Source organism: Pyrgilauda ruficollis, unplaced genomic scaffold (assembly GCF_017590135.1).
Source record: "Pyrgilauda ruficollis isolate IOZ18807 unplaced genomic scaffold, ASM1759013v1 scaffold158, whole genome shotgun sequence".
In the NCBI taxonomy this organism is placed as follows: domain Eukaryota; kingdom Metazoa; phylum Chordata; class Aves; order Passeriformes; family Passeridae; genus Pyrgilauda; species Pyrgilauda ruficollis.
Genome location: NW_024514543.1, coordinates 395,029 through 409,703, shown reverse-complemented (window position 1 = coordinate 409,703; position 14,675 = coordinate 395,029).

Genomic DNA, 14,675 nt, shown 5'->3' with positions numbered 1-14,675 from the left:
AAAGTCTTTGCAGCATGAAGGAGCTGTGTGCTTCTGCAGCCCACCCTTAAGAGCCCGGAGCAGACATCTGGAAACAGCCCTTTTATTGTGGCCTGGTGGAATCTTCCCCGACTCTTCAGCTTCTGGGATCATCCTATGGGACAAAATGTGTCACCAAATAATACACAGAGAATGAGCATCCTACTCCTCAGCCTCTACCACTGAAACGGCTTGCAAGGACCTTTCTTAGGGGGAAAGCCTTACAAACACCTCAGTCCCCCAAACATCCTGATACTCTCTGGAGGATGTCCTGAGCAGCAGACCTGGTTGGGCACCCATGGGGCTGTGATGCTTGATGCTGCACATAGCAAAGGAGCTCTGGTGTCAACCAGGTGGCTTTACTGAGTCTGGCATTGTGCACATCCTAAAAAAAGTCTATGTAAGCCTGGGTAAGCCACAGACCATCATGTAGGCATGGAGGTTGTGCGTCCCCACCAACATCCACACCTCAATTTTGCTGGTACTGGGCCAGTGGGCTTAAATTGTAGGTTGTTTTGCAGCCCTGCCTGTGTCTGCTGGTGGTGCACACCAGCATGGAAATAGAGGTTCTGGAATTGGTGTGGGACCTCAGCACATCAGCAGAGAGATGTGCAGACTGTGCATGTTTGGAAACCAGCAGCAAATTATAGAGTAGTGCACAGCCCCAAGCACAATCCAGCCCAGGCTCACCAAGGGTCCTACAGCATCTCCTCATCCCTCCAGCATGGTCATTTCCAGGGATTTCCGCTCATGACATTACTTTCATATGGTTCCATGTTAGTTTTCATAGGGGGCTTTTTAAAGGGCTTTTTGTAAGGGCATGTTTTGATAGAACAAATGGAGAATGGCTTTAAAGTAAAAGAGGGTGAGGTTAGATCAGATATCTGGAAGAAATTCTTTACTGTGAGCTTGGTGAGGCACTGGCACAGATTGCCCAGAGAAGCTGTGAATGTGATGTAATGCTGGAAGTATCCAAGGAGAGGTTGGACTGGGCTCTGATCAACCTGGTCTGGTGGAAGTTGTCCCTGCCCATGGCAGGGGGCTGAAACTACATGATCTTTAAGGTCCCTTCCAACCTAAATAATTCTGTGATTCTGTGATTCTATGGCTCCACGATTCTACAGTTCTATGATTCTATGATATATTGGAAGTTCAGGGTTGCCTTTACCTGAAAGAGCATCTTCACAGAGGAACAGACACCCATCCTATGCTTGCAAGTCAGTGCTGAAGTATTTATTACACCTGGATCCCCTATAGCCATGATTTTCCCACCTTAAGCCTGTGTGCATTCCCTGCCATATGAGCTTCCTGCTGCTCAAAAGGATGAGGGATTTCCAGCAGGAAGGGCTGCAGAGATGGAAGGACCTTCAGCAATGGGATGGGTTCATTGCCTGTCCCTCAGAAGTGTTCAGGTGCTGCCACATCCTTGGCCAATAGCCCAGGTTAATACTCAGAGAATTGGAATCTGTTCTGTGCAGTTGTCCAAAGGCTCCCTGGACTCTCCAAATCCCACCTCCAAGCCCAGTGGTGCAGTCAGGAAGCAAGTCCAGCCCTGTGTTGCTGGCAGAGCCTCCCTCACTGCCTTTCCACGCATGCATGGGTCCTGTTGGGCACAAGGCAAGGCTGCCCAAGCCATTCCAAGCACATTGGATGCAGTCCAGAGCAAAGCCCAGTTACAGCCAGAACCTGCCCTCACATCCACACCAGCTGTACTGGCAGAGTGAGGAAGGCTTGAGTGACATGGACACGGCTCCAGGTGGTCACAAATCAACTGTCCTGAGCTTAAAGTCAGCTGAGTCTGTTCACAGCTGAGGGCTGGGCATCAGCAGGGCGTTTCTAAGGGCTGGGGAAGGGACCAGGTGACTGTGATTTGACTTCTACATTTTGAGCAGGGTTCCCAGCTAGCTTTGAAGCAAGGAGGCTCCCTTTTATTGCTCCTTACTTCTGCAGTATCACCAAAGAACCACATTCAGTCGGGTCCCCAGGAGGATTTCCAACACCCTCATTCCAAAGTAGAGCTTAGAAACAACTTTTATAATAGCACTGCAAATAAAGGTGTGTATTTTGTACCTTTCACTAGCTAAAATAACAAGCTTTACACCTAAGTAAGAAACTTCAGTGGTGTTTCGTAGCACAATTAAAATCCAACCCCACCTTTCACAGCAGGAAGGAAAAAAGACACTAGCCCAGATTTGGGCAGGGAGTCACCAGGACAAGAGTTAAGCTTCCAGGCAAAACCTCAGCTCTGAGTTTCCTGGTCCCCAAGTGTTTTCCTGTCCCAGTTTTTACATTTACAAGTGCGCAAGGTGGTGCATTCAAACAAGGATGCCTGTCAGCTCCTGGCCTCACCTCACAGGACCTCAGCACTGTCCCTTGCACAGCCCAGAGACCTCTTTGCACAGGGCAGGAGGACCTTTCCAGCCACACTTTTTCCTGGGGATCCGTCAGGGCTCTGCACAACGAGGACTTGAAACTGCAGCTAAACTTGTAGCATGGGTGCCATGAAAACATTTTACATGAGCAGATAGTGACAGAAAAAGGGGGTTTGGTTTTAAACTTAAAGAAGGGAGATTTAGATTAGATACTAGGAATAATTTTTTTACTGTGAGCATGGTGAGGCACTGGAACAGGTTGTGTGCCCAGAGAGGCTGCGGATGCCTATCCCTGGCAGTGTTCAAGGCCAGGCTGGATGGGGCTCAGACCAGCCTGGTCTGGTGGAAGGTGTCCCTGCCCATGGCAGGGGGATTGAACCTAGGTGATCCTTCAGCTCCCTTCCATCCCAGGCCATTCTACGATTTTATGATACCATGAACCGGGGCAGGCTCCAGGGCTGCGGGAGGACACCTCTTTGTTGAGTGGGGATGTTGCGGGCGCGGCACTGGCGCTTCCCGGCACGAAGGTACCACAGCACACCCGCACCCACTCACACCCCCGGCACACCCACACCCACCCCAGGGGCTGGCTGTAGCGCGGCTCCTCCCTCGCTAAGAGGCTCAGCCGGGGCCGGCGCTGCCCTCGCTCGGTGCTGGCGGCTCCGCGCCGGGCACCGCTGCCCCGTTCCCGTTCCCGTCCCCGCCGTGCCGGCCGTGCCCGCTGAGGTAAGGCGGAGCGGGGCAGGGGCACCCGGGGCAGCCAGGGCATGCTGCGGGCGGCACAGCGGGGCGGGATGCGGGTGCGGTGGATGCGGTGGGGTGCGCTGCGGTGCGTGGATGGGTGGGATGGGTGGGGGTGCCCCCGCCGGGGCTGCGGGCAGCGAGTGGGATCACACCTGGGCGGGAGGCTGGGCTCGATGGGAGGGGGGAGGCGACACGACGCAGACCTGCCAGCAGTGCCCAGCAGCCCCGAGCCAGCTCGGCTCCTGCAGCGTGGATTAGCGGCTCGGTAATTTCTAGCTGCTGCTTAATTTGGCTGGGGTCACCTAGCAGGGAGCTGGAGTGAAGGGTGGAGGGCATTCCCTCGTGTGCTGGGGCGTGCAGCCCTCCACCCATTTGCTCCACAGCCCTTTCGCATCCAGGGATACCTCTGGATGGGCTTAAACATGGGGAGGGGCTTTGGGGGATGTCCCTGCTACATGGATCCACTGGCAGTGCCACAATTCCCCGGGTGTCCTCCCCGTCCATTTCACCCCCTCCCTGCTTTCAGCTTGCAGCTCCAGACGCATCATTTAGGTGGATAAAGCACAACCTGTGCTCAGGCAGGTGCTGCCCTTCAGGGAACAGCACAAGTTTCCCTGGCTGCAGCACAGCACAGATTGTGTCCAGGCTGGTTTTGGGGTCTCCTGGGTCACACCGATGCTGCTAAGCAGCACCCAGGACCTTCCAGGCTATTTAAATTATTAGGAGTCTCCCTGGGAAGGGACTGAGGCTTGATATGGGATAGGCAATTCCCACAAAGCAGTTTGCATTTTGCTGCCTGGTTTGTGAGTATGATGTTTTGTACGTGGGCTGTGCTGGACCAGCTGAGCACAGTACCAAAGAAAAATCCCAGGATTTCCTAGGATATTTACAATTAAGCTATCCTAAGGAAAGTGGAACAGTGGAACTGGCATATCTTGATGTCCCTGGGAAGACTGGGGTGTATGGTAGAGGACCTGCCATGTAGGCAAAATGGAGGGGGAGTTTGAAAGGCAGCACACCAGTGTGTGTAAGATTGCTGGTTGCCCCTTGCTGTTAAGTCTCCCCTGCAGAAGGAGGTGGCAGAAGCTAGAGATGGTTTTCTCACAGCCCTAGGCTGTGGTGCTGGTGTGAGTGTGAGTGCTTCTCTCCATAGTCTGGGCAAAAGGATGTCCCAGAACCAGCCCTGTGGGGTTATCCTATGCATTACATAAAGATGGCAAGGACATGGTTGTTGCAAGCTGACTCCTCACCCATCCATCACTGTAGGATGCTATGGGTCTTACTTTTCCCATGAGGTGAGGGACTGCAAGCTCCCAACACTGGTAGCGTGAAGGTATGGCATGGATTTGCAGCTTTGACTGAGCTTTTCCAAAGTTTCAGTCAAAATCTGCATCCCTGTGAGACCCTGTGAAGTCTCCTCCCTACCCTCTGCCTAAAATGCCCCAGGGAAAATCAGAGAGGGACAAAAAAGGGCAAAAAAATCCAGGACAGCACTTCTCTCCTGTTCATTGATGGTCAAAATTGTTTTCACCTGTGACTTTGCAATCTCTGAGCCCTTACAATTCCCAAATATGTGTATCTAAATTGTGTTTAACTTTGTGGTGATGGCCTGGTGACAAACTGTCCTTCTTCTCTCCCTGACCTGTTTGAAAGCGTTGCTCTTCGGTAAAACTAAGGTGTGGGGCCAAAGTCTCTTCTTGGGCTTTTTGGGGTGAGACTGGAGTAACTTCATGAAGCTACAGGACCTCCCCACGGACAGTGGCATTTATGAGATCTGAATCCTGGCCAGGGATGACCCTCTTTTTGAGGCAATACTATTTCTAACTCCTTTCCCCTCCTCAGAGCAGCCGATTCCTCTCGCTAGCTGTGAAGTTTCCCTGGGCCGAGGGTGCTGTACAGCGTTTCTGTCCTGCACTTGCTAACTTGTGACTTCGCAATCCTTGGGTTGCCATGGAAAGGATTATGCTGTGATTAATGAAGGCATTGTCAGCTAATAGTTTTTTTTCAAAGCCTTTCCTGGAGCTGCAGAGAGCAGCTTCCAAGCCTGGCAGAAAAGGGGCTGGCAGGATAGGTGGCTGCAGGCACTCAGCCCTGGGCACATTTTCGGTTGTCCACATCAAGACCATGCTGGCTCTAATCACGGTCACATCAGTTCTGCCAGTCCCTTTTGAGAGTGAGAGGAAAAACAGGGGGGGTTATTGTTCTCTTGGAGCAGAGCCAGTGTTTTTCTCTCAAAGCAGAGTGGGACAAGTGTCACTGTACCAAGGGTTTGGCAGGATGTGGAGACAGCACGTAAGACTGTGAGAGCTTTGCACCTTCCTCTCTGCTAGGCAATGTCCTGGAGGAAAACTGATATGGGATGAGCTTATGTGTTTGTGACTTTCTGGTCCCCCAGTGAAGTGCTAGGTAGAGCTTGTCAGGACAGCACTGCCTCAGCAGAGTCCATGGTTATGCTGCACCAACCCCAGGCAGACCCTCCCAATCCCTGCTGTGCCTGGAGCTGTGCACAGAGCCCCTGCTCTGACCTGTAGAAGCACAATGGTTGAAAAAGCCCTCTAAGATCATAAAGTCCAACCCTCAACCCAGCACTGCCAAGTCCACCACTAAACTGTGTCCCCAAGTGCCACACCGACACGTCTTTTAAATACCTCTAGGGATGATGACTCCACTACTTCCCTGGACAGCCTGTCTGCAAAGAAATTTGTCCTAATATCCAATATAAAACTCTCATAGTAAGATACTTGTAGGGAGCAGAGTGCAGTTGTGCCCAACTGCACAATGGGAGTGCTAAATGTGAAAATCCAATGAAAAACAGGCACCTGAAGTAGAGTGAGTACCAAAGAAAATAGAAAAGTTAGAAATCCATAGCCATAAATCTCTGGGTCTGAGTCCCCCTCAGACCTGCTCAGCCTGAGCGCTGGGTAGCAGCTTCTACCTCAGCCCAGCTGGAATCTCAGAACTGAGTGCTTGGTCCCTCTGTCAGCCTCAGAGCAGTCACAGAAAATCATTGAGCTCTTCTGAGACTGCAGTCCCAGCAAATGCCCTTCCCAGGATGTTGGTTCAGCTGCTGCCATCCCCTTTCCTGCATTTGACCTGGTGTAATGACAGAGCATTTACCTGGGATGCAGATGACCTGATCACAGTTTTAACCCCTTTCGTGCATGAAAAGGGTTAAAACTTGCACTGTGAGAGGTTTGCACTGCTGCTGTTGCTGCACAGCTAGCCTGGTCTCCACCTTTGTGAGTGTGGAGGAAGGAAGATTTGCACGAGGCTATGCCTGATGTTACATGGAGCGTTGGGAGAACAGAGCCTCGGTGAATCCTGGCTTTGTCACCTCTCCCCACCTGACACTGGCTCGTACAGCTGGAGCTGTGCTTGGAAGGGGCTTCACCCCATCAGGCAAAGACACTCTCTTCAGCTGTTCCTGACTTTGGAAATGGGAAGATAAATCTGGGACCATGGTAGCTGTCAGTGTCTCCATGTAAATGCAAAGACTTTTACAGGGATACTTTCTGCTAGACCAGCTTGCTCAAAGTCCCACCCAACCTGGACTTGGTCACTGAGATTTAGTCTTGTAAGGCTTTCAGGTTGCAATTGGCACAGGGAAAAGGTGCTCTGGGCTGTGCTAGGTTGGGACCAGGACCCAAATATTGGGAACAAGCCCTTCTGTGTTCCTCCTGATATCTGCCATTGTTCAGAGAGCACATTCCACTTCTCTGGTGATTTTTCTTATTTCAAGTATTGTCTGAAACAAAAATGGTTCCACTGGGGAGAATTCTGAGAAAGGAAAGATGGCCAGAGGTCTGGGACACCTTTCACAGGAGGAATGATTGTTTAGACAAAGGCTCCAAGCTGAAACGAGATGGGAGGAAGGTATGTTATAGATCCTGGAAGATCATGTTTGCATGGTGAATGCAAAAGAAAGATTTTCCTTATTTTTCCTTTGAAATACAAAATTAGGGAGCATCAAATAAAGTTTACAGAGACCAGGCTCAAAGATAAAAAAAGTTTGCACAATCTGGCATATGTAGTGCTCCTTATGGCAGAACCCTGTGGATTCTCAAAGTATTGGGTTAAAAAAGCACTTGGACAAGTTTCATTTGCAAAAAGCCTCTAAAAACTGTAAAGCATGTATGTGAAAGGAAGAAGAAAACTACCCCTTTTTGGCTCTAGAGGTTCTTGAGCTGCAAATTACTAGTTTCTGGGGGGAACATTGCGGAGTAATGCCACTGCATCTGCTTTTATACTGCTCCTTAGGCATCCTCTGTCAGAGAGATACAGTGGATATGGAGCCCACAGGCTGGATCCAGTGTGGGCTATTTTATGTGGAGCTCAACTCACTAAAAAGTTGTTCATGCCCGGAGATCCTCCTTCAAAGAATTCTTCTGAGAGATCAGCCTCACTGCACTTCTTAGTTATCTTGGAGAAGATGAAGTGTCAGCACATCATTTTATTACAAGTCTGATGTGTCATGTGGGCCAAGGAAAATACAGCAAAACCTGTTCTCTTCTTTTTTTCATTGAAAATATTTTTATTCCAGCAGATACAGAGAGGAGCTTAGTGGGATTTCTTGCAGGTTAAGTATCAGATTTCCTGAAAGCCATTAGGGAATTGCCACAAAGATATTGATCAGCTGGATCTCTGTTAGAAAAGCTGGTGTTTGTGTGTGGATTCCTGTGATTTCCAGAGCTGACCCACGCCTTTCTTGCTTTGTAAGTAAGTTTTCCATGTGCCTGGTGTGTGTTGGTGTACAGGAGTTTGAATTCATGCCAACAGGAGATGCTGGGAGAAGAAAATGCTTTGCCTCTTGGTGGCATCGAATTCCCAGCCCAGGCAAAGCTCCCACGAGCTCCGTGGGCTCAAACGGCTTCCCAACAGCAGTGGGGCTGGAAGGGAAGGGGGAGCACCCACAAACCACACCACCTCTCGTCACCAGAGCTGAGGTGATGAAGAGGCTGGGGGACAGGCAGGCCTCCTGCCCTGGGACAGAGGAGTCCAGCACGTGTGTGCTGTGCTGAGGTGGAAGGAGCCCTCCAGCCCAGCTAGAGCCCATCAGAGTGCTGCCTCCCACGTCTGAGCCTTTGGGTGTTTTCCAGCATCAGTGGAGGTTGCTGTTACGTTGTGATACCCTAGCTATTTCTGTCCTGCTTCCTCTCATCCCTCAGCTTTGCTGGATCAGTGCCATCAAGGCCAGCAGATTTACCCTGGGCTGAGATGAACTCCAGAAACCACACACATATACACACACACACTGGGTTTGTCTCTCATACATCCCACACAAGGTTTTGGTCTGGAGAAACAAAGGAGTGGTCATTTCATCTGTAGTTTCTGTGTAAGAGCCTTCCTCAAGTCAAGTCTTCTGAAAGTTTGCATGAGTTCTCCATGGCTGGAAAAAGACTTCCAAGATCTTGGCCAAATGATGAAGTAAATCAGGACTGCAGTTGATTCAGGTTAATTTTACCAATACAAATTAGGGTGGTGGGTAACAGAGGATGAAAGCTGTTAGGACAGCCCTATTGCTCTTAGAAAAAACCCTCTAGATCTCCCCCAATGCCCAGTTATGTATGTTTTTCTCCCAGGGCAGACTACTACCCTTCAGAGTAGGAAACCAGGTCCTGTCCTCCCAGCCCTGAGCTCAGCAGTCAGGGAAGATATTAAGTAAACAGGAACAAAATTCAAGCTTTTCAGGTGGAGCTGTGATGTTGACCTCAGCCAGGGAAATGAGACCTGTCTCCAGAAACCACTGATTTATTAAGTGTAGCTGAGAGCAAATGACAACTATCAACAGCCACCCCTTTCTTTGTGTGAGTATCTCAAAGTACTGCAAAGAAGGGTAGGAACAGAGCAGTTTGTTAATCTGGAATCATTTAAGGACCTGATTAAACCTGGCTTTCTCATCTAGGCTGATTTCCATAGGAAAAAAGGCTTGTGTGGCCACTCTGCCTGTCCCTTTAGATGTGTCACCTAATCACAGTAGTTTGATGATCAAGTTCACTTCAAATTTGAGCTGTAACAAGGAAACAAAGTTCCTAGACACTTCCTGAAATGACACAGGTGAGCATGGGAGAAATCTGGTGCCCTGCAGCATGATGCCACTGCCTGCTGGCCTTCTCAGGTGGGGTGAGAAAGCTATTATGGATGCCCACCTGCAGGAAACTCTTCTTAGGAGGGGCTATGCCCTACTGACCATCTAGAAATCTTATTATTTGGAATTTTGTCATTGTAAATGAGGCTTTTGTTAGCGCTGCTCCTCCACAGATAGACTTCCATCTATTTCTGGCTCTCTCTTTGCTACGTGGGAGCTTGGCATGGAGCAAAGCTGCTTTACTTCCGGGAGACTCCAGTCCTTTTGTCCATCCAGGCTGTTTCAGGATGCAATGACTTCTACTTTATGCCTATGCAACACCTGACATACAAAATCATAGAATGGTTTGGGTTGAAAGAGACCTTTTAGATTATCTCATTCCAACCCCCTGCCAAGGGCAGGGACACTTTCCACTAGACCAGGTTGTTCAAAGCCCCATCCAACCTGGCCTTGAACACTTCCAGGGATGAGGCATCCACAGCTTCTCTGTGCAACCTGTGACAGTGTCTCACCACCCTCACGTGTTTCCTCCTAATATCTAATCTAAATCTACCTTTCTATGTGCCCTTTAGTCTAACTCTCTGACCTATATGAGTGACTTCAGCTCAGCTAGAGCAGAGCATCCCATGCACTGAATAACATGCAGCAGGAGAGCAGTAGATCAGCAGCAAGCAGCCCCTGTGACTCAGAATCCCCAGCTGAAAAATTAATATGGCTTTTGCATGTGCAGCCAATGAGTCAGGGAGTGTCTGTCCCCCTCTCATCTGGACTATTACAGGGCTGATATCTCCCAGCTCTGCCTGATACTGCCCTGAGGGGTGAGATGGTGATTGCACCAAAGGCATCCTGAAAGGGCAGAGCAGAGTCTCCACTTAATTTTACAATCCCTGTTCAAGCAAAACAACCTCAGCAGTCAGCAGGAGTCTCAGCAGAGAAAACAGGGTTGGTATCTTATGATTTGAACCCACTTAATCCTAGCAGCCCTTGCATTTGGAGGCTGACCCCAGTCTCTTGAAGGGCCACCCTGAATTTCTTCAGGACCATGAAAAGTAAGAGGATAGTGTTAGGGCAGGCAGAAGGAGGATTTCACTAAAAATCCCAGCAAAGGGGTTCCTGCTGAGACAAAAGCCCTCACAGGATTACAACAGCTTGCAGAAGTCCTGCTCCAGCCGGCATTAGTAGCACCAGAAGGAGAGAGCCAAGGCCAGATCATTAGGGACCTGCAAGTGTAGAGGTGAGACAGCTGCTTATTATGCCGATTTAAGAATAGAGAAGGGTAGAGGAGCTGCCTTTAATAAAGACATTCTGTTTTGGAGTCATAGGCACAGACTTGTGTGCCCTGGTTCTACTGCATGACCTCAGGGAAAGTGACATCCTCACTCCATGCCTCAGTTTCCCTCTGTGTGAAATGAGGATAGCATTAGCCCCTCCTCCATAAATAGGCTGGGATTCAAGAAGGAATAACACAGGGTAATGTCTTGCTAGAGTTGTTGCTTAAACAGTGGCTGCAGTAATGACTCCCTTTAGAGAACATTTCTATAGGTAAAAAACCAGAAGTGGGTTAGTAATTAATTTACTGAGCTGAGCTCAGTTCTGTAAATTACCTCTGCCATATATTGTCTGGGTGGTGGAGGGTCATCTAGAGACTGTTGTAAAATGGAGCACCTTTCCTTAGATTTCTGGTTTCCAAACCTTTGCAACAGGCTCCCCAGATAAGCTGTGGATACCCTGTCCCTGTTGGATGGCTTTCTGTGAGGAACCTGACCTAGTGGAAATGCTCCCTGCCCATAGCAGAGGGGATGGAGCAGGATAATGTTTAAGGGCCCACACAACAACCCAAATCCTTCTAGGATTCTGTGACCTTTACAGAGTTGTTTTCAGATAACAGACAGAGTCTTTGTAGGTGCCTGAACAATACAGCCAAAGGGTTACACGTGCATCTAGGCTAAGAGCTGATGTCTGTGGTTCAGCTGCAGGGCTGGCACAGCTTGGGTGGCTCAGAAGGTTGTAGCCTCCTGAACCTGGCCCAAAACAGGATGTACCACGCATGAATCTCCTCCCAAATCCAAGCATTCAATGTAAAACTCATCAGGCTGAAGTCAACCACCACATCTGTGTGTATTGTTTGCTCTATAAACAGCAGGGATTTACCAGCCCATGAAGGAGCAGCTCCATGGTGATGCCACTGGCACTTGCTGGTCTGCTCAGTCCAGGCTAGCTGGGCTTCTCTGAATCACAGGTAGGCAGGTTCTGAGCTCTGGTCTTGGCACAGTGCTGTCCAGACATCTCAGTTTGCTCAGGACAAGCAAGAGGGCTTCCAGTACAGCCCAGCACTGGCTATTCCAAGGAGGAGAATCTTGAGAGCATGTTCATGTCTCAGATCACCCTGAGTTTCAAACAAAGGCTTTACTCCTAATTTATTCTTGTCATGTGCTGGGCCTTGTGTGTAGGGGCAGAACTTGGGGAATTCATGTGCAGGTAAGGAGGAGATGAAAACAGTTGCAAACACCATTCAGCCAACCTGCAAGCGCAGCGTTTTCCCTAGGTCAGCTCAGCCTGCTGCATCTGGATTATGCTGAAATTACACCTGACCTCCTTGCAAAAGGATACTTTATTTGATTAATTATTGTGGCTGTTGAAAAATACTCAGCTGGCGGTAGAGGTTGGTGCACAAAGGAAATTGCCCTCCTCGGGAGGCTGTGCTGAGTGCTCTGCGCAGAGTCGGGATCGGATGCCGCCGTGGTCCATTGTTCTGCTCAGGCTGTGTGAAAGCTCAGTGAGGGAGAAAAGGTCAGGTCTTTTGTTCAGCTCCTCTACCTGCTGGACTTTTCGAGGAGATTGAATGCAGGGCAAATCTATTGAACTTCCTGCTGAAGGCTTAAAAAATTGATGCCTGTTTCCTGACCACTCTCAGATGAACAGAGGTTACTGCATATCAATTCTCTGACTTTCCAGAGGGGGGAGTTTTCTGTGATTTCTTGCTTTAATGTAATATTTTGGCTGGGACTCGTTCAGTTAAGGTGTCTCTTTCCATGGCACTGCTACCAAAACCCTCCAGATAGAGGTTTTGGGATCAAACCCTCAGAGTCAGCTAAGTGGTCTTTTTTTCATATTCACAGCTGCTCAGAAATGGGAGAAGGGAGGGGACACAAAAATGAAGCCAGTCACTTCATGCTTCTTCTGTAGTCTATGGAGATAAATAATCCTGACAGATGGAATGAATTGGGACTTGGAAGCACTAGTGTGTCCCCATAGTCATGGAGGTCATCTTAGAGAATCTTAGAAACGTTCAGGTTGGAAAAGATATCTAAGTTCATCAATTCCAGCCATTAACCCAGCACTGCCATGTTCACCATTAAGCCGTGTCCCTAAATGCTCTATCCACATGCCTTTTGAACACTTATAGGGATGGTAATTCTACCACTGTCCTGGGTTTTCATTGAAAACCCTTTCAATGAATTTTTTTTCCTAATATTCAATTTAATTGAATTAAATTGAATATTAGTCGTACTCCCCTGGTATGACTTGAGGCCATTTCCTCTTGTGCTGTTGCTTGTTACTAGGAAGAAGTGACTGACCCCACACCTGGCTACAATTTCCTTTCAGGGAGCTGTGAGGAGAGATAAGCTCACCCCTGAGCCTCCTTTCCTCCAGGCTAAACACCCCCAGCTGCCTCGGCTGCTCCTTATCAGACTTGTCCTCCAGACCCTTCACCCTTCCAATCTTTGTTGACTTGATCAAGCCCAGTGTCTGCATATAAACAGCTCAGTCCCACTCTGGGTGTCAGATGGGACTTGGAGCATGAAAAGGAAAGGTTGAGAACCACAAAGACACCTGAACGACAGCACTGTCATGGGAATGATGGATGCTGAGGTGAGGCATAAAGCCACAACAGAGAGATACGCTAATGGGCTCCCATCCTAGGATTTGCATTCTTCTGTCTTACTCCATGGTCCCCTGACTTGTGTGGATAAACAAGTATTTGCTCCCAGCTCTCCTCTGATCTGTGGCATGGCCAGGAGGAGGCAAGGAAATGTTCAGGCATTGCTTTCCACCATCCCTAGGTAGTGAGTCCATCACAAAGCAGGCTCTTGGCTTTGTGGAAACTTCCTTCTGTCTTGAGTTCTGCTTAAAATCACATCCTGAGGTCTGAAGTGTTTTGGGGTTAGTTTTTTGAGTTAGCTAGTTTATCACCATTTGAGACATGGTGTAGACTTGGAGATTTGCACTCTTGCACAGAATAACAAAATCAATTCTGTTGGAAAAACCTCTGAGATCAAGTCCAGCCTGTGACTGAACAGCGCCATGTCAATAGACCGTGGCACTGAGTGCCACATCCAGTCCTTCCTTAAACACCTCTGGGGATGGTGACTCCACCACCTCCTCAGGCAGCCCATTCCTATGTCTAATCACCCTTTCTGTGAAAGAAATTCTTCCTGATATCCCAGCTGAACCTTCCCTGGTACAGCTTAAGTCTATGTCCCCTTGTCCTGCCACTGTTTGCCTGGGAGAAGGAAGAGATGGCCCACCTGGCTACATCTGAGATAGTCATAGAGTACATCTCAGAATGCACCCCCAGCACAGCTAAACACACAGGGGGTGTCAGCCTCTTTGGAGAACTGTCTGTATTGTCCCCAGCTGAAATATGAAAGTGTTTGGGTAACTCTGTTAGGAGATTGGTAGGGACAAAGCAGAGGATCAAATGGACTGCAGAGGTCCATGAAGACACTCAGAGGACAGGAGTGCCTCTCCTATGAAGACAGGCTGAGAGGAGAGATTTGGGTTTGTTCAGCCTGGAGAAAGTTCTTGGGAGAATTTACAGCTCTTTCCAATAATGAAAGGAGCTACAAGAGAGCTGGAGAGGGACTTTGGACAAGGGGATGTAGTGATAGCCCAAGGGGGAATGGCTTTCAGCTGAAGGAGAGTTTATTTAGACTAGATAAGAGAGAAATTTCTTACAATGAGGGTGGTAAGGCACTGGAACAGGCTGCCCAGAGAAGTGATCAATGCCCCATTGCTGGAAGTATTTGATGTCAAGTTGGATGGAGCTTTTAGCAACCTGATCTAGTGGAATGTGTCTCTGCCTGTGGCAAGGGGTTTGGACCAGATGACCTTTAAAGGTCCCTTCCATCTCAAACTATTTTATAATTGTAAAAAAGCTCTGAGACCCTGCGGCTGGACAATGAGTCTCCATGGTCCTTTCGCTGACCAGGGCAGTGCTTTGCAAAAGCAAACAGTATGGCACAGCCTGGAGCTGTCACCACAGGCTCTGATTAGTGCTGCAGCTCTTGGTGGAGGGAGGCACAGAGGATCACATTGCTTTCCTTTGCTGTCTTTTCAAACCTTTCACAGTCTCAGCAGAGATCACCACCTCAGCATTTCATGGTGCCGCATTTCACAGCTTGTGGAAATCAGCACAGTTTCAACCAAAGTTATTTTATCTCAATCATTTGATA